Source organism: Homarus americanus, unplaced genomic scaffold, assembly GCF_018991925.1.
Source record: "Homarus americanus isolate GMGI-L3 unplaced genomic scaffold, GMGI_Hamer_2.0 scaffold41027, whole genome shotgun sequence".
In the NCBI taxonomy this organism is placed as follows: Eukaryota; Metazoa; Arthropoda; class Malacostraca; order Decapoda; family Nephropidae; genus Homarus; species Homarus americanus.
Genome location: NW_024745073.1, coordinates 6,979,951 through 6,999,950, shown reverse-complemented (window position 1 = coordinate 6,999,950; position 20,000 = coordinate 6,979,951). Strand labels below are relative to the sequence as shown.

General features: G+C 46.0%; 1 protein-coding gene across 1 annotated transcript in view; it reads right to left on the bottom strand.

The window, feature by feature from the left end:
• LOC121878509 (RNA polymerase II elongation factor ELL-like) overlaps positions 1 to 20,000 on the bottom strand; it is a 60,215-nt gene that overhangs the window by 40,075 nt on the left and 140 nt on the right. The window lies entirely within an intron of this gene.

Genomic DNA, 20,000 nt, shown 5'->3' with positions numbered 1-20,000 from the left:
TCTCTGTAAACCTCTAAAGCGGTGGCCGGGTGGATAAAAACACTCGCCTCTTGCCCTAAGGATAGTAGATTCGATCCCGGGGCGCCTCCAGTAGACCCAGCTATGAATGGATATTTAATTCTCCCCTCCCTCCCCCACCCCTGACCTCGATACACGCACTCTATTCATTCACTCTCCTCCCCACAACGCTATATTTCTCCCCCATCGCTTACTCTCCACCCCATCACACTACTCTCCACCCCATCACACTATTCTCCCCATCACACTCACTTCCACCCCATCACACCACTTCCACCCCATCACCACCCCATCACACTACTCTGCACCCCATCACACCACTTCCACCCCATCACACTACTCTCCACCCCATCACACTACCTCTCCCCATCACACTACTCTCCTCCCCATCACACTACTCTCCTCCCCATCACACTACTCTCCTCCCCATCACACTACTCTCTTCCACCATCACGCTAATCCGGAATGACTCAACAATTCATCACGCTAATCCGGAATGACTCAACAATCCATCACGCTAATCCGGAATGACTCAACAATTCCTCACGCTAATCCGGAATGACTCAACAATTCCTCACGCTAATCCGGAATGACTCAACAATTCCTCACGCTAATCCGGAATGACTCAACAATTCCTCACGCTAATCCGGAATGACTCAACAATTCCTCACGCTAATCCGGAATGACTCAACAATTCCTCACGCTAATCCGGAATGACTCAACAATTCCTCACGCTAATCAATAATCACACCGCACTAATCTCCGCTCCACCAGGCTGATCCCAATCCTACAGCTACGTCTCGTTATATTATCAGGCCTAATCACCGCTACTCCACGGGTCTTATTGGTTCTCTCCCAGACCTCCTGCCCCGTCATACTGGTCATGAGATGGGGCACGTTATTACCTGCCCCGTCACACTGGTCATGAGATGGGGCACATTATTACCTGCCCCGTCACACTGGTCATGAGACGGGGCACGTTATTACCTGCCCCGTCACACTGGTCATGAGATGGGGCACATTATTACCTGCCCCGTCACACTGGTCATGAGACGGGGCACGATATTACCTGGCACTACTGGCACTAAACGAGGGGTGGGCGGGGTTGAGAAGATCTTGACAGGTGCCAGGCTGAGAAATGACCCAGGTTGAGCGTCTAAGCACCTACCACACCTCCTATCACCACCACACAAACCTTGACAGTGTCCTTCAGTACTGGCGATGGCTGAGTGAGGTCTCCGCGGTATGCATGGGTAATGGAGGGAAGGGCTGGCGAACAACACGACCTAGCGATACTTGGTCAAGGGCTCCACCGTGTGTGTGTGTGTGTGTGGCAGGAAGTGATCAGAAACACAGTGTTGTCATTGGGTCTCTTAAAGTGACTTTATCTGTGTAATGATTAATAATATAATGTGTTGCAGCTTTCGCCTCTGAGCACAATAAACCTAACCTATCCTAATGACTTCAGAATGGATTAAGTTAGGTTAAGGTGGGATAGATTAGACTAAGATGGGTTAGGATAGGTTAGATTTGGTTGGGTTGGGTTACGTTAGGTCAAGTTAGGCTTAGATTACAATACGGTTAGGTAAGGTCAGATGATTTTAAATTGGGTCAAATTTACATTCCCCGCTGTGGCTCACTACGCATACACACCACAACCAACTCGGCCTTGTGGAGGTCATTATTTAGTACACTGTGAGAGTATAAGAGACGGCTGGCCAACAGAGAGGGAGTGCCGGACCTGTTGCCACTTGCTATACCTCTATTATTACCTGTTATCATATTTTTTTTCTTCATTTCTCACACACACACACACACACACACACACACACACACACCTGCTCCTCCGCCAATCACCATTTCCTGCCAGCTATACTATAACTTCCATCACGTCAACTGTTGAGAACATTACACTAACTCCAACCAACCAACCAACCAGCCAGTCAGTCAGTCAGTCAACCAGCCAGCCAGTCAACCAGCCAGCCAGCCAGCCACTCACTCACTCACACCTGCACATCAATCTTATGCTACACACCTACATCTTACACCTGCACATCAATCTTAAGCTACACACCTGCACGTCAATCTTAAGCTACACACCTGCACGTCAATCTTAAGCTACACACCTGCACGTCAATCTTATGCTACACACCTACATCTTACACCTGCACATCAATCTTAAGCTACACACCTGCACGTCAATCTTAAGCTACACACCTGCACGTCAATCTTATGCTACACACCTACATCTTACACCTGCACATCAATCTTAAGCTACACACCTGCACGTCAATCTTAAGCTACACACCTGCACGTCAATCTTATGCTACACACCTACATCTTACACCTGCACATCAATCTTAAGCTACACACCTGCACGTCAATCTTAAGCTACACACCTGCACGTCAATCTTATGCTACACACCTACATCTTACACCTGCACGTCAATCTTAAGCTACACCCCTACATCTTACACGTGTTCGTCACAGCTGTACGTTACCTCTGCTCTTTATACCTGAAGGGATAAAGTTCCACGTCTACCAGCGTTCTTATTATATCATTGTTTAGCCTTACCGGCGTGCTGACGAGGTTACAACAACAACAACAACAACAACACCAACACCAACAACAACAACAACAACAACAATAATAATAATAATAATAGCAATAGTGTGTGTGTGTGTGTGTGTGTGTGTGTAAAAATAGAAACCGTGACATAACTCCAGGTAAAACTTGTTACAGGTATAATATATAATCAATACTGACCACCAAAGTTAAATGTAATTGTGGAGAAAGTAGAACAGGGGTTAAGGTCACTGTTCTGGCGAGGGAGGAAGAGGAGGAGGAGGATCACCTGAAGATAAGACACTCCAACATATTTCACCTGATGATTAGAGACCCTAACGCTGCCTGGGGAGAGTTTTAGGTTAGGGTTGAATGTGCAATATACTGGGGGTGTCTAATCTTCAGGTGACCCCTATAAACCGAACGCAGTACAGTACAGCGGGGTGGGATATTTTTGACAGGTAAACGGTATACTGTATGAACCTCAATTCCACTCCCACGTGACTGCGTGTCCTCGGGAACTTAAAAGCCACATTTCACATCTCTCTCTATTAGGTGTAGCTAGTTCGGGGGAGGGGAGAGGGGGAGAGAGAGGGGGAGGATGTTGCAGAGGAGGTGGAAGGAGGTGAGGAAAGTTCCGGAGGGGAGGAGGGGTGGGGTTTCAGAGGAGGGAGAAGGGGGTGGGGGTTTCTAGAGGAGGAGAGGTGGGCGTTTGAGGAGGAGGGGTGGGGGCTTAGAGAGAAGGGACAGGAGGAGGAGAAGGGGGTTTAGAGGAGGAGAGGGGTTTAGAGGAGAGGTGGGGTTTCTAGGAGGAGGAGGGGTGGGGGTTTAGGAGAGGAGGTGAGCGTTTCTAGAGGAGGGGAGGAGGGGCGATAAGCCAGAGGAGGGGAGGAGGAGGGAGGGGGTTTGGGGAGGGAGGAGGAGGAGGGGTGGGGGTTTCAGAGGGGAGGAGGAGGAGGGGTGGGGGGGTTTGAGGAGGGAGGAGGGGGGGGGGGGTTTCAGAGGAGGAGTTGAGGGGTGGGGGGTTTCAGAGGAGGAGTTGGAGGGGTGGTGGGGTTTTCAGGAGAGAGGGGGGGGGGGGTTTAGAGGAGGAGGAGGAGGGGTGGGGGTTTCTAGGAGGAGTTGGAGGGGTGGGGGTTTCAGAGGAGGAGGGGTGAGCGTTTCAGAGGAGGAGTTGGAGGGGTGGGGGTTTCAGAGGAGGAGGAGGGGTGGTGATGCTGTGTACTCCAGGAGTCACTCACACCACATACTGATTACCAGAGGTTCCCAGGTGACGGCCTCAACAACCAGGCTGGGACTGTCTGCACCCAGCCAATGTTTGTATCCAGTCCGTCACCCCCTTTATTTATCATATTATTACAACCTCACTTATTACTGCGGTTCATTAGTATATTTTTGTTTACATTGTTTGTCGCTCTAACAGTGAGGTGATTCCAATAAGAACATAAGAATGGAGGAAACTGCAGCGGGCCTCTTGGCCCATACTGGGCAGCCCCATTTACACTCAGCCCTTATCGCTCATATATCCATCCAACCTAAGTTTGAAGCTATCCAGCGTATTCGAGTTAATGTTGATGTTTGGTAACTTGTTCCACTCATCCACTACTCTATTTCCAAACCAATGTTTACCTATTTCGCGCTTAAAGCTAAATTTGTCTAATTTAAAACCATTGTTACGAGTTCGCTCCTGATTGGAAAGTTTGAGTACCTTTGTAATGTCCCCTTTGTTTAGCCCTGACTTCCATTTATACACCTCGATCATGTCGCCCCTCACTCTACGTCTCTCGAGGGAGTGCAAATTAAGATGCTTTAACCTGTCTCTGTACTCAAGGTTCCTAATGCCCGGGATTAGTCTTGTCATTCTCCTCTGAATTCTTTCAAAGGATTCTATATCCATTCTGTAATACGGTGACCAGAATTGAAATGCGTAATCCAAGTGAGGTCTCACAAGCGCAAGATATAGTTTTAGGATGACCTCGCTAGTCTTGTAACTATCACTCCTTTGTATGAACCCAAGTACTTTATTAGCTTTGTTTCGAGCAAATAAACATTGTTTACTTAACTTAAGACTCCTACTTATCATTACTCCTAAATCTCTCTCGTAGTCGGATTTCTCAATAACATCGTTGTTCATCTGGTATCTGGTTTCCCTGTTTACATCTCCTATACTGAGTACTTTACATTTGTCCACATTGAATTTCATCTGCCATTTTTCAGACCATTCGAAAAATTTGTTTAGATCTTCCTGTAGTTTTGCGGAGTCCTCGTCAGATTTAATTACACGTCCTATTTTAGTGTCATCAGCAAATTTACTTATGTTGCTGTTTACGCCGATATCTACGTCGTTTATGTATATAATAAATAATAATAGTCCAAGTACTGAGCCTTGCGGAACTCCACTAGTGACGTTGCTCCAATGGGATTTAGTGCCTTAATGTTCACTCCCTGTTTTCTGTCCTGTAACCACGCCCTAATCCATTTTAGAATATCACCTTTAATGCCATGAGCCTCCACTTTTCTTATTTGTCTTACGTGGGGTACTCTGTCGAAGGCTTTGCTAAAGTCGAGATATACCACATCATAATTGTGCCCCTCGTCCACTGATTCGAAAACTGATGAAAAGAATGTTAATAGATTAGTTAGACATGAACGCCCGCTTGTAAAGCCATGTTGGGAATCATTGATCAGGTTAAGTATCAGGTCTTTGACAGTACCTCCCTCCCCATCCACCTATTACGATGTAAATCGTACAGGGGTGATCGAAAAGTCCCTGTGCACCTGCAAATAATTATCAAAAAAGTTGATCCTTGTTATACCTTTGTACAATGTTATAATAATACTTTGTTCTACTTACAGTAAATATTGGAAATGGTAAACACCTTTAATATTTAATTTACCAGTTATGGTCTTTACTGTAAATAGCACAAAGTATTATAATACTGTAGGTATAACAAGAAACAACCAGTGGACGATTCCCTACTTCCTAGGGTTTCGCAAGCAGTGAGCGCGCGCACGCACGCACGCGCGCACACACACACACACACACACACACACACACACACACACACACACACACAGAAAAGAATTCTAGGAAAACTTTTCTCAAGTTCAGGGACGGGCCACAAGTCCTGTCTCCTGAAAGCTCGTATGATTAAATTTCCACGTAACTGAAGACATAAGAACGCACCGGTTTACCTGTCTGGTTTATATAAAGTAAAATGTAAAAATAAAGTTCAGAGAGCATCACCATTACCTGAACACTACCTTCACTAAGTACCAGACGAATCTAAGGTCGAGACTCTTATTAATGGTTCTCTAACTTATTTTTGTCTCATAACTGCTGCTAGTCAACGTATATGATTAAAGTAAATCCTCGGCATAACTGTATAGTGAACGTATCGGTATATAATTAAGGTAAGAGCCTCAGTACGGGTACAATTGCATAGTGAACATTTATAGTTTTGAGCCCTAGGTATAAGTATGGTGTTCTTTTTAGTGTGAAATTTATGTTTCAGTCTAAAGCCAAACATCGAGGTATATTCCTGCCTCTTCACCTTACGAACCTCCTGAGACCCTTGGGCCACCACCTGGGTTATCTCGAACACTACCCGCCTTAGTTATGTCACAAGAACAGACATCATTTTTTCCCTCCATCAAAGCTTTAGGAAATTAATTTTCTCAGAAGACACACACGAAAAATGACCACAAGAGGAACAATCCGATGGAGAGATGACGCAATGACCTCCCCCACCATCCCCCCTCCCGAGTAGTGTTGTTGTTTATGTCAGCAGATAACAACTCACATCAACAAGTATAAAACCACCAGTCAACATTGTGGGTAGCAGCATCCTCACCGAATTTCCAGCCAGCCATTTGGGAATTTTTTTTTAGGAGTCAACGAAAAATATTACATAATACTTCGAGAGGAAAGTAAATCATTAAGAAGGTGAAGGATTTATATTTTTTAAAAGACGTAGACTTAAAGAGGGACTATATCCTATGGCACAGCTACATCATGTTAAGTCGAGGAGAAGGAGGAGGAGGAGGAAGGGGGGAGAGAAGGAAGGCGGGGAAGGGGAGGAGGAGGAGGAGGAAGGTGGGGAGAAGGAGAGGAAGGGGGGGAAGAGGAGAAGGAAGAAGGAGAGGAGGAGGAGCCACTGCCAGAGAACGAACGGTCATGGTACTGGTAGAGGAGGAGCCAGCCAGCTAAGTTGAAAATCGATTCCGTCAAGACAGAGATCAAACAAGAGTTCTCTGAAAAAATACCGTAGATGATAGAGATGGGGGGGGGGCACTTGGCGAACTTACACTGTGGTATTAGAGAGCAGCAGGAGAAGGTGAAGGAGGAAAAGGTAGAGGAGGGGAAGGAAAATGAGAGGAGTAGGACGAGGGAGGAAAATGAAGAAAAGGATGAAAAAGAAAAGGAGGAGGAAAAAGAAGAGAAGAGGGGGGGAGGAGGAGGAAGGAGTAGAGCGGGAAGAGACGAGACATAAGAATGGAGGAAACTGCAGCGGGCCTATTGGCCCATACTGGGCAGTCCCGTTTACACCCAACCCCTATTGCTCATAATAGCATCCAACCTACGTTTGAAGCTATTCAGCGTATTCGAGTTAATGATGATATTTACCACAAAGGGTGACTCATGACAACCAACACATAGGATGGTCTAACTTACTGCAGCCCCCCCCCTCACTGTTGCTCTATGCCAAACAAACAGGAATAAGAAACAGATGCAAACAAAAACAAACAAACCGGGTCAGGCAAACAAGAGGATGACCAAACAACAGGTAGGCCAGGCTGAGGTGAGTACCGTTAGCCCCCGAGATCTGGTCCGGCACACAACGGAGGTGGCCCACTACCACCACCCATCCCCCACCCAAGTCACTCACCCCACCACCCTACTGACACCTCAAACCTCAAAGGTTTGATGGGAGTAGAGAGGATGAGGTCACAACAGCGTTAGGTTAGGTTACAGGATAGGGGGGGGGGGTCACAGCTGCGATAGTGAGGGGCTAATTTCTATGCCTGGCAGTGGATTTTATGAGACGTTACCGGAAAAAGAGTGAGAAAAAATACCTTTCTATACGAGGGAAGACGTCCAGTCAGTAAGGAAAAGTAAATATCTAAGTGACGTAACGCAGAAAAATACAGGAGCAGTCGGTACAGATAATGGCCCAAGACGTTGTAAAAAAAATATATATATATAAATAAATACAAAACTTGCCTTTGGGAAAAGAAAAAATATATATAAATAAAAATAAAAATATATATCAGGACAATAACATATTAGATGAAGGCTTCCACACACAACGAGGACCATTTTTTGTGTGTGTGGTGTTGGTGTTTGGCAAGGCGGAAAAAATATTGTGATGACATTTTTCGTTTTCTGGTCCCTCTGACGAATATTTCATTTACAGCTCTGTGTTGCTTCGATAACACTTAACACGACGCAATACGAGACACGACACAACTTTCACCAGTGTTAAAAATTTATTGTCCACCCGACCTCCCCCTGTGCACCCTCCCTCACTGTTTACCTCCCCCTGTGCACCCTCCCTCACTGTTTACCTCCCCCTGTGCACCTTCCCTCACTGTTTACCTTCCCCCGTGCACCTTCCCTCACTGTTTGCCTCCCCTGTGCACCCCCTTCCTCACTGTTTACCTCCCCTGTGCACCTTCCTTCCTCACTGTTTACCTCCCCTGTGCACCCTTCCTCACTGTTTACTCCCCCTGTGCACCTTCCTTCCCTCACTGTTTACCTCCCCCCGTGCACCCTCCCTCACCCACTCTCTACCTTCCCTCCTCGACTAGTATTCTCCACTCAACGTTTCATTACAACAAGCATCTCTTCACCTCCACCACCATTACCTCTACACCTCCACCACCATCACCTCTACACCTACACCCTCACCTCCACCACCATCACCTCTACACCTACACCCTCACCTCTACACCTCAACGGTGAACGAAAATAAAGTCACATGACTAGCACACATTGACAACACAATATATATATGATGGCATTGCACGTAGGTTAGGTTAGGTTAGGTTCGGTTTTGTGCCTTTTTTCTGTGACATTTTTTCCTGGATTCCACCTCAACACCTCCATCCTCACCGCCACACCTCCATCCTCACCGCCACACCTCCATCCTCACCGCCACACCTCCATCCTCACCTCCACACCCCCATCCTCACCTCCCAAAAATAATTAATAATGCATACGTAAACACAAAAGCTTTACACTTAGCGAAATGGAATTACTTTCTAACCCAGCGCCAATACCGAGTCAAATCACACATGACCCGTACACTATTAGTTAAGTACACCATTACATTACGCAAAATTAATACATATACAAACACACATACACACACATATACATAATACATATTACTAGAGATCCATTATCTATATGGACGTGTTGGCTTTACCTGAATACAAATTGATTAAGAAAATTTCAACAACAAGTTAACGAACAGGTAGAGGATTTAGCAAGGAACATCTTCCCTAATAACACTAGCGTTTTAACTCTACTGAAACTATAGATACTTAAAAAGAGTGGTTTAGGACAGGTTTAGGAAGGATAATTTAGGTTTAGATTAAGTTAAGTGTTAGGCTCTAGGTTAACGGTAGGTTTGGTTAATGTTCAAGGTGAATTAAGGTAAGGGGGTAGGGGGGGGGTAATCTTCATGTGATCTTATTGTGAGGTCCATGCAGCTCTCAATGGTTCAGTAATCTATATGAATCTGCCATGGGTATATTTATCTATCATCTGCATTGTCTATTGATCTATTTATCTGTCTGTCTGTCTGTCTGTCTGTGTCTGTCCAAGTCCAGTTTAGGTTTTTTTTGGCTTGGTGTCATATTCTGTCCAGTCTTAAAACCTTAATTACCTCTCTTCGCTTTCTCCCAGTGGTGTCTAGTTTAGTTTAAAGAGTGGTGACAATGCCTCTGTCTCTCTCTCTCTCACACAAATACCACCTCTGTACAGCACCATTTTCACGCTACTACCACCATCATCCCGACTACCACGATCGTCTTACTACCATCACCACGATTACCAACATTTCTACTATCAATGATGATGATGATGATGATGATAATAATAATAATTACGATGACGATAATAATGATGATGATGATAAATAATAACAATAAACAAGTCCAAAATGGTATCAGCATTAGAGAGAGACTCGACTCCTTAGCCCTCTTACAGCACGTGTTGAGTATGTGTATCAAGTTTTGTGTTGAAAGAAGATATAACAAAGTGTTGAGTGTGTTTGGTGCATGTGCAACACAAGGCGGCCTGACTGGTTTAATGTTCTTCAGCACACATTCTCTTGACAACACCTGTACAATAAACGTTTAATATTCCATGTTCAAGAGTGGAAACTGTGTACATTTGTTGAGTGTTCGTAATTTGTATATAGTATTGGAATGTTGGACGTACGTGTGTGTGTGTGTGTGTGTGTGTGTGTGTGTAGAGGAAGCGAGAGGCGTTCTGGACCACGTCTTGTCCGAATACGTACAGGAGGTAGAGATAATAAAGGTAAGTAATAACACCGGTAAGGACAAGTACTACTGGACGGGTCACCAACCTCACAACCACCACCATCACCAACTGTCAACTCGTACGTACCTGTAGAAATAAAACATCATTAAGCACACAGGTAAATTATCTCTCACTCACACACACACACACACACACACACACACACACACACACACACACACACACACACACACACACACACACACACACACACACACACACACAAGCACACACACACGGGCGAACGCGATGGGAATTAATTAATCTACACAGTACAGGTAAATGACCCAGACAATATGGGTACACTTGATTAGCAAGTAGTGTGGGTGGAGGCCAGGTGGTATACGGGAGGCAGTACAGGTGGTGTAAGGGTGGTTGAGAAAGCCTCCAACAGGGTGCCCTTAATTATTCTAACTGCTATTTACTTTATCAGGTGGTGGTGGTAACACTTGTGCTAGCGTACCTCAGCGCGCAGCCCTACAGTTGTGTTGTCACATCACCTGAGTTATCTCACTTACAACACCTGTGTTCCCTCCACACACACGACAACCTGCCAGACAGAAACACACACACGACAACCTGCCAGACAGAAACACACACACACACACGACAACCTGCCAGACAGACAGAGACAGACAGAAACACACACACACACACACACACACACACACACACACACACACACACACACATACACACACACACAACCTGCCGACAGACAGAGACAAGATGAGACAGACAGAAACACACACACACGACAACCTGCCAGACAGACAGAGACAGACAGAGACAGACAGAAACACACACACACACGACAACCTGCAGACAGACAGAGACACACACGACAACCTGCCAGACAGACACAGAGACACACACGACAACCTGCCAGACAGACACAGAGACAGACAGACACACACACACACACACACACACACACACACACACACACACACACGACAACCTGCCAGACAGACAAACACATAAAAACGGTCGGTCAGCCAGCCAACCAACCAACCAGACACGCACACACACCTGCCTACTCCACCACACACCTGCCTACTCCACCACACACCTGTTTGTACTGCAATGAACGGTACTACAATTCCCAGATAAGTACCGATTTTTACCACCCGAAAGGACTACACATAACACAATATAGAGTGGGGGGAAAACTCTCGTCATCGTCACTTAACAACCTCAATGTTATAGTATAATTCACACAACATACCTGATTAACTACAACCAGGAGTGTCTGTATGGTGCCACGTATAACAAAGTGTGGTTGGTGGTCGTCTCTTGCACCACCACACGTCATTCCTCAACCATCACAACCAAAGCCACAAAATACACCCAACCAAAAATAAAATTCCCTTCAATTTATGGAGAAAACACACACATGTGATTTGTTGGATCAGCCATGTAGCAAAACTTTCATAAAATTAAAATATCTAATTATATGTTAAACAAGACGTGATCTCTCTCTCAATATCAATACTTAGCCATAAATGTAATGAATTCAACATGACGGAACGTCACACCCTCAGGCTACATGTGACACGAAATTAATCGAAGCAGAATATGTTAATTTCGAAGCAGAATATGTTAATTTCCAGGTATAAATATGTATTTGTGTGTGTGTGTTTTACGATCGGTATATAATTTAATATGTATTTTTGTGTGTGTGTGTGTGTGTAATAATAATAATAATAATAATAATAATAATAATAATAATTAACGGTTTATTGAAAGGGCTTGGCAGCCAGAAGGCTGAAAATATACAGTTACATATTTGGGGAATGGGTTACGAATTACAAATAATATACAAGTAACATAAGTGATACAAATAAGATATATAATAACTAGATGGGAAAAGCTCAAACTACAGTGCATTTCAAGTGTGTGTGTGTGTGTGTGTGTGCATTTTATGATCGGTATATAATTTAATAAGTATTTGTGTGTGTGTGTGTGTGTGTGTGTGTGTGTGTGTGTGCATTTTATGATCGGTATATAATTCAAAGTTAAAATAATATTCTAAAGTATTTAAAGGCTGGTGTTACATTTCTAAGGAGAGTAAAACACACACACACACCTGAACCTGACCAAGATAACAGTGTTATCATCCTAGCCCAGCCCAGAGCCACTAACAAGAAGCAGCCGGACACACACCGCCTGTCTCCTCCACCACACGGGTTTTTATCTTAAAGCGTCTGAGATGTTGTACAGTATATGCACAAAATCCAAGGGCCTGACCACCACCTCCTCCTCCTCACCCAGTGGCTAATTAGACAATCCTGGAATTGTGTGTTTAAAGAGTCGATGATACTTCAATTGGCAACCAGTATAACATGCTCAAGCTCTCCCTCCCCCTCCTCCCTCTCCCAACACAGTTCTAACAGGTCATTATCAGGGTGTGGTGGAGGGGAGGAACATTACCCAGCATCACCTTGTAGTTCTACGTCATCACCTCGCCTAGCCTAACCAAACCAAACCTAACCCAACCAAACCCAACCTAACCAAACCAAACCTAACCTAACCCAACCTAACCTAACCCAACCCAACCCAACCAAACCTAACCAAACCAAACCTAACCTAACCTAACCTAACCTAACCAAACCTAACCTAACCCAACCTACCCTAACCCAACCAAACCTAACCCAACCAAACCTAACCCAACCAAACCTAACCCAACCTAACCTAACCCAACCTACCCTAATCAAGAACTGGAGGAAAATAAACACCCCACACTAGACCCCAAACCCTCCCATCTTATCCCTTAACTCCCACCAGTAACACACGGGTTCATTATTGTCGGCCCATCATTGAAATCCCACTGCAGGAGAAGCTGAAACACAGAAGAAAACCAAAAAAACACTATATATATATATTTCAAGTATAATCGTGGGATCTCGAGGTTTATGTGGTATTGCAGAAAAGAAAAACAAATGCATATAACACAACAATATAACCTTCAACAGCAACAGGTGTACCCAAGAAAGGTCAAATTGCGAGGTGTGTGTGTGTGTGTGTGTGTGTGTGTGTGTGTGTGTGTGTGTGTGCGTGTGTGTGTGTGTGTGTGTGTCCGAGAAGTATAACAACAACACAATATATTAAAAAAACAAAACAATAACTGATCACAATGAGACAGGTTGGGTCTGTCTCGACTTGTAATGCAGTCACGGAAAGAGACATGTAGAGGAATTAAGAAGCATAAAATACTCTAAAGCAGTCATACACACACACATATTTACCCGTGTTGGGGATGTTATATACAACGCGTTATGGCTCACACACACATTACTTGACACACGACCTTGGCCGGGAATATAACAGGTACACACCGACAATAACAGATGTGAACACCTGAAGAATATTAACACCTCACCACACCTTCCTCATCACAACCGCCACCCACACCACCACACCTTCCTCATCACAACCAAGCCACCCACACCTTCCTCATCACAACCGCCACCCACACCTCACCACCCACACCTTCCCATCACAACCGCCACCCACACCTCACCACCCACACCTTCCTCATCACAACGCCACCCACACCTCACCACACCTTCCTCATCACAAACGCCACCCACACCTCACCACCCACACCTCATCACCACACCTTCCTCATCACAAACCACACCCACACCACACCACCCACACCTCACCACACCTTCCTCATCACAACCGCCACCCACACCCCACCACACCTTCCCATCACAACCACCCCCACCACCACACCTCTCATCACAACCACACCCACACCTCACCACCCACACCTCATCACCCACACCTTCCTCATCACAACCGCCACCCACACCTCACCACCCACACCTCACCACACCTTCCTCATCACAACCGCCACCCACACCTCACCACCCACACCTCATCACCCACCTCATCACAACCGCCACCCACACCTCATCACCCACACCTTCCTCATCACAACCGCCACCCACACCTTACCACCACTCCCACCTCACTACCACCCCTACCCTTAGAAACCTTCCATACCAAGATAGTTTAAAGAAACTAAACTTGCATTCCCTAGAAAGACGAAGAGTGCGGGGAGATATGATAGAAGTATTTAAGTGGGTGAAAGGAATCAATAAAGGAGATATAGATAAAGTTCTTATAATATCCAAGCAGGATAGGACTCGGAGCAACGGATTTAAGTTGGATAAGTTTAGGTTTAGGAGGGAGATAGGAAGAAACTGGTTCACAAATAGGGTGGTGGACGAGTGGAACAAGCTTAGCAACTTTGTAGTAAGTGCTGGAACGCTGGAAAGATTAAAAGGAGGCTAGATAGATACATGGATGATAGAGAGTGGTTGTAACTCTCGACAGGAGCTGCCATGCACAGGCCAACCGGCCTATTGCAGACTCCCACCACTCATTCTCCCCCCCACCACACCCTCACCCATCACTAAAGCTCTACAACGTTTTCTACTGAATGAACAAACGATGGAATAAACAGAAAACGCGTACGAATTATTAGAAAAAGGAGAGAGAGAGAGGGGGGGGGTCATGTTCAACAAGTGTATTGTGTGGGTTTCCTCAGTGCTGGGAGAGGAAGAGAAAGAGGAGGAGGAGGGAGGAGGACCTGTCCGTATCGATCTGACGGAGGGGCTCCAAGTGTCCGCCCACGCCGCCACCAACAACTAACCACTTACCCGGTCCTAATCTTTAAACTAATTCACTTTTACACTTCACACAAAACTTGGCTCATATTTCATTGATCGTGCATAACTTGGCTAATTCTACTGTATATAATTCATGAGATATTTGGCTTCTTTTTATCGATTGACAGCTGTTACAGATGCTTCCATGACACGTGTGAGAGGGGATAGGAGAAAGAGCTTTGGCGAATAAATGTGGGCGGTGGGGGGTGGTGGGGGTGGGGTGGGGTGGGTGTTTGGGTGGGTGGGTGTTTGGGTGGTGGGTGCTTGGGTGGTGGGTGTTTGGGTGGGTGGGTGTTTGGGTGGGTGGGGTGTTTTGGGGTGGTGGGGGGGTGGGGTGGTGGAGGGGGGGAGAATACGCTGAAAAAAATATCTACTACACCTTAAGACACAACACAAGGACTGAGTGACTATCGACAATATGGCGTACAAACAGCACCCCAGACCCAACTGCAACCGAACGCGCGCTGGCTCCCGTATCCGAATAATCCGAATAAGAACACCTCTGATGACGTAAGAGAATATTCGGGGGAAGAGAGGGGGGTTCGGACACGAGTGACGCTGATATTACCCTTAGGTCTCAACAGCGGCTATATACTGTACAAGTTGAAGGATTTCCCGCCTTATAACACCCCGACGGAAACCTTGCTTCTACGGGAACCTTCCAGAATTCAACCCCCTCCTCCCCCTCTTCCTCGCTTCTGCCTCCTCCTCCTTCTTCTCATTTCTGCCTACTCCTCATCGTCTCTCTCTCTCTCTCTCTCTCTCTCTCTCTCAACAAGCTGCAGGGGTATATAAAAAGAACATACATATAAAAAGATTGTATGAGATTTAACAGAATTGTGGGAAGGAGGAAATATGGGTACGTGTTAAACTCTTTATTATATTGCCCGAGAGAGAGATAGATAGATTTAACACGGCATAAAAATGACATTAAATTTTCAAAACACACACACACACACACACACACACACACACACACACACACACACACACACACACACACACACACACACACACACACACACACACACACACACACACACACACACACACACACACACACACACGAGAAACAGCTGCTGGGATCTCAAGTCACCAGAGTCTACATGAAACATAATCAATATTTCACATCACCCAAACTAATGCCAAATACCTCAACACCTTAAGTGAGAATCATTGGGTAGCGATGGTGGATTATAGAGGTGTAAACACATAAAAAAAATATACAAACTGTAGATTTTAGTTTACAGGGACACAGGTGTTGTTGGTCAGTGTGTGTGTGCGTGATTAGAAAAGAGCACAGGGCGGTAAACACGACCAATTGGTGTCATCTGCCATCAGGAGGTACAGTATATTGTTCATGTGAGGGGCCTGATAACATCACCTAGACGAGCGTGTGTAACAAGTCAACACACACACACAGCGTTATCTGTTATTTCCCAGTACCCCGAAGACCGTCAGGGCTTCCCCGCCCCTTCACTGACGTCACCCAATCCCGTGACGTCACTAAACTCGCCACCACTACTACCTCCGCCTCCTCAAAGCTATTTTTAAACACGACAGAAATACACCACACGGAAAACACTCGGCAGACTCCAGCCCATACAAAACTATCTTGCTCATTTACACTATGCCTTCAGAACCACAAACCTACACGCTCACACACAACAACATACACCCACACCGTCACAACCTACCCTGTTACAACATCCCAGACTAAAAAAGGCGTGACGCTACCAGAACTGCTTCAATAAATCCCAGTTTAATATTATGAACCCACGCAGCCACAGCACTACACAGGCCACCACCATTACCATGCATCACACAGCCGCACCGCCACTCAAGTCAAGAGAGCTCCACAAAACCACACTACCTACACGTACACCCACACAATACACACAGCACCCACACATTGTCGACACATGCAACCATACACACACACACACACACTTAACCCTAAGCGCCAACTCGGTTAAATCGACACGACACAAGAGAGTATCATTCAAGCATTAACAAGGTGGGATAGGAGGAGAGGAGCAACAGCTGAACGTGAGAGTTGTACTGCAGGAGGAGGAGTGGGTCACCTTGAGGAACACCTCCGCCACAAGTAGGTAAACGATGAACGTGTGGACGATCCGCTTGGTGAAGGTGGAGGTTCCGCTCACTGGTCCTCCTGACTGCTTGCCTCCGTGTGTGTATAGGGGGAGACCTGCCATCACTGCCCCTACACACACACACACACACACACACACACACACACACACATATATATATATATACATACATATATATATATATATATATATATATATATATATATATATATATATATATATATTATACTGTATAATGGTTGCCTCTCGTGTAACAAGGATGGTCGGCCCAAGGGCCACCTGGGCGTGAATTTGTTTAAGGTGTAGAAGCTGTCGCCAACACAACAACCACACCCTGAGTTAACGAGCTGCATGAGCCAGAGTCAAGGAATAGTCCAAGGCCAACTGCACTGGTTAACCATTACCCCGCAACACGATCCGCAAATCGATTAACATCCAGGTCCCCAATTACTGCTGGGCAACATGCAAATGGCGTAAAGAAACTTGCCCATAGTTTCACCCTGCCCGGGGATCGAACCCGGGTCCAATCGCTTACGAGACGAGATGCTGACCACTACATCACAGGTCGCCCGTTCGCCCACACACACACAAAACACATGTATTTCACTGCGGATTTAGAATTTTAGCATTTGGCCATGATCCCTGGCGGTATTTCCTCGTATTTTACTGTGCGTGAGTCTTACTTTGTTTATAATATATATTCAAGTATGTGTAATAATAATAATAATAATAATTAACGGTTTATTGAAAGAGCATGGCAGCCACAAGGCTGAAAGTACATAAAAAAATTGATAATTTTTACATTGATTGGGACTGGGCTGTTCTTATAGCTATCAGTTCGTGCTCGTATGGGCTGGATGCGGTTGTGGTGTCGAACAACAATTCTCGGGCGAGGGATCTCAGGTGGTAGTAAGAGCCGGTGTCGAGGATGGTGTGTGTGTGTGGAAATGATGGTAGCCTACACACACACACACACCAAAAAAGCCCCACTGCCACGCATCTTGTTTTCAAGGACCCATCTGTACCCAACTCTTAGTAAGTAATAAGACACAATTCATCATAATCACTGTCATTAGGACCAAATAATTACCAGCTACACTGCACGCCAGGCCGGAAGAACTCACCAAACACTGTCAATGAAATCTCTCTCTTGACCTCCAGGGGGAACAGGATATTTCAGGGTTACACAGTGACAAACGGCTCTCTCTCTCTCTCTCTCTCTCTCTCTCTCTCTCTCTCTCTCTCAAGGTGGGTTGTAAGATCAGTGGGTTAGGTTAGGTTAAGTTATTAATATCATTATCATCACCATCATCATCATCATCATCACTAAGTGACTTGCTAATCAATTCTCCCTGGTTATAATCCCACTTCTTCAGCCCACATATCAAAGAACTACCTCCCTACCACCCCTCCCCCGCCCCTTGTGTCAGGTACAACGCGACACAGGTCAAAGTACCCAAAATATGTAGTGTCGTGGCACATAACGCAGCTGTACTCTCTATCTCTTTTCCTCCTTCTCTAATTACTCTTTCTCTCCTTTTCAGGGTTACATAATACAGACCGCCTCTCTCTCTCGTAGTGCCACGACACAACCAACTGATCCTCCGGTGTTAAGTCTACCGTCAGCGTGACGTCACAGTATCCGGTACAACGCTCGCCCACAGCTGATAACTGATATTGAATCAGTTTATTTAACCAGAATACAAACAAAAATATTGAAATGGCTGAACGAAGTGGCACATCACATTCAGATATCAATACAAACTGACTACCAGTCAGGATACCGTAGTCAGCGTTACAGCCAACACTATGATACATGAACTATTGTACGTGCCCCCCAGCTGCCCAAACTTCATGAGCCTGTAAAAGCTTAACTGTAAAGCTGGCAAGTTTACATCAAACGTGAGAGTAAAGTTTATGGGGATCATATCTGGCAATGTTGGGAGAGTTTAATGGGAATAAAGTTTTTCCCCGCCATAACACCAGATGGAGACGACACCTAACTGACTCTCACACTCAAGTCAGCAAGACGCTAGAACCTCACCTCACCTCACCTCACCTCACCTCACCTAACCTAACCTAACCTCACCTAACCTCACCTAACCTAACCTCACCTACGAATATGAAGACCTTAGTGCATTAACCTGATGGATCATGTCAAGATTAGCCCCTCCCCACGAACTTTACTTAATATAGCCTAACCTAATCCTCCCTAGGTAGTGTTAGGGTGTTTAATCATCAGGTGAAGCACTAGAGGGGGGTGGCTAACTAGAGGGGTGGTAGAGGGGGTGTTAACAGAGGGGGGTGGTTAACTAGAGGGGGGTGGTTAACTAGAGGGGGGTGGTTAACTAGAGGGGGTGGTTAACTAGAGGGGGGCCACGCAACCCTCCTCCCAGACATCTCATCCTCCTCCCTCTGAGCAACATCACAACACACACTCAACTCCCCTACTCCCCACCAGACTGTACCACCCCATCTCCCACACCACTTTACACACCGCCACAATCCCTGGCTCACCTTTAGCCTGCCCGCCCTCCGTCCACTCACCAACTTGCACTCTTTCACCACCCTTCCTCCTCCTACACCCCCCACACCTGCAACACTTTCACTGCTCTCCTCCCCCACCACCCGCAACTTGCATGTCTCCTCCCACACACTATCGCCAGTCGCTTCAACCTGCTATCTTGTTGGTGTGTTCGTAGTCAAGCCCCTGTCTAGCTCCTCACACCCTCATCTCCCTAGAGCCACACCTTCCTCCACCTACACCACATCTCGTCCTACACCACATCTCCTGTCCCACACTCCATCCACACCATACCATCCACACCCCCACCTCCTCCTCCTCCTACACCCCCCCACTATGCAGTTGCCTCTCGTGCCAACCAGGGCAGGTATGTTTAGGGTGTTGCAGGTGTGGTCAGGTAAACGCCAAGATTCCTGTAAACAATGATGGCACACGGAGGTAAAATAAGGGGGGGGGAGGAGTGGAGGTAAAGGGGGTGGGGATGTGAAGGGGGTGAAGAGTGGAGGTAAGAGATGGGGGTAAGGGAGAGAAAGGGGGGAGAGGA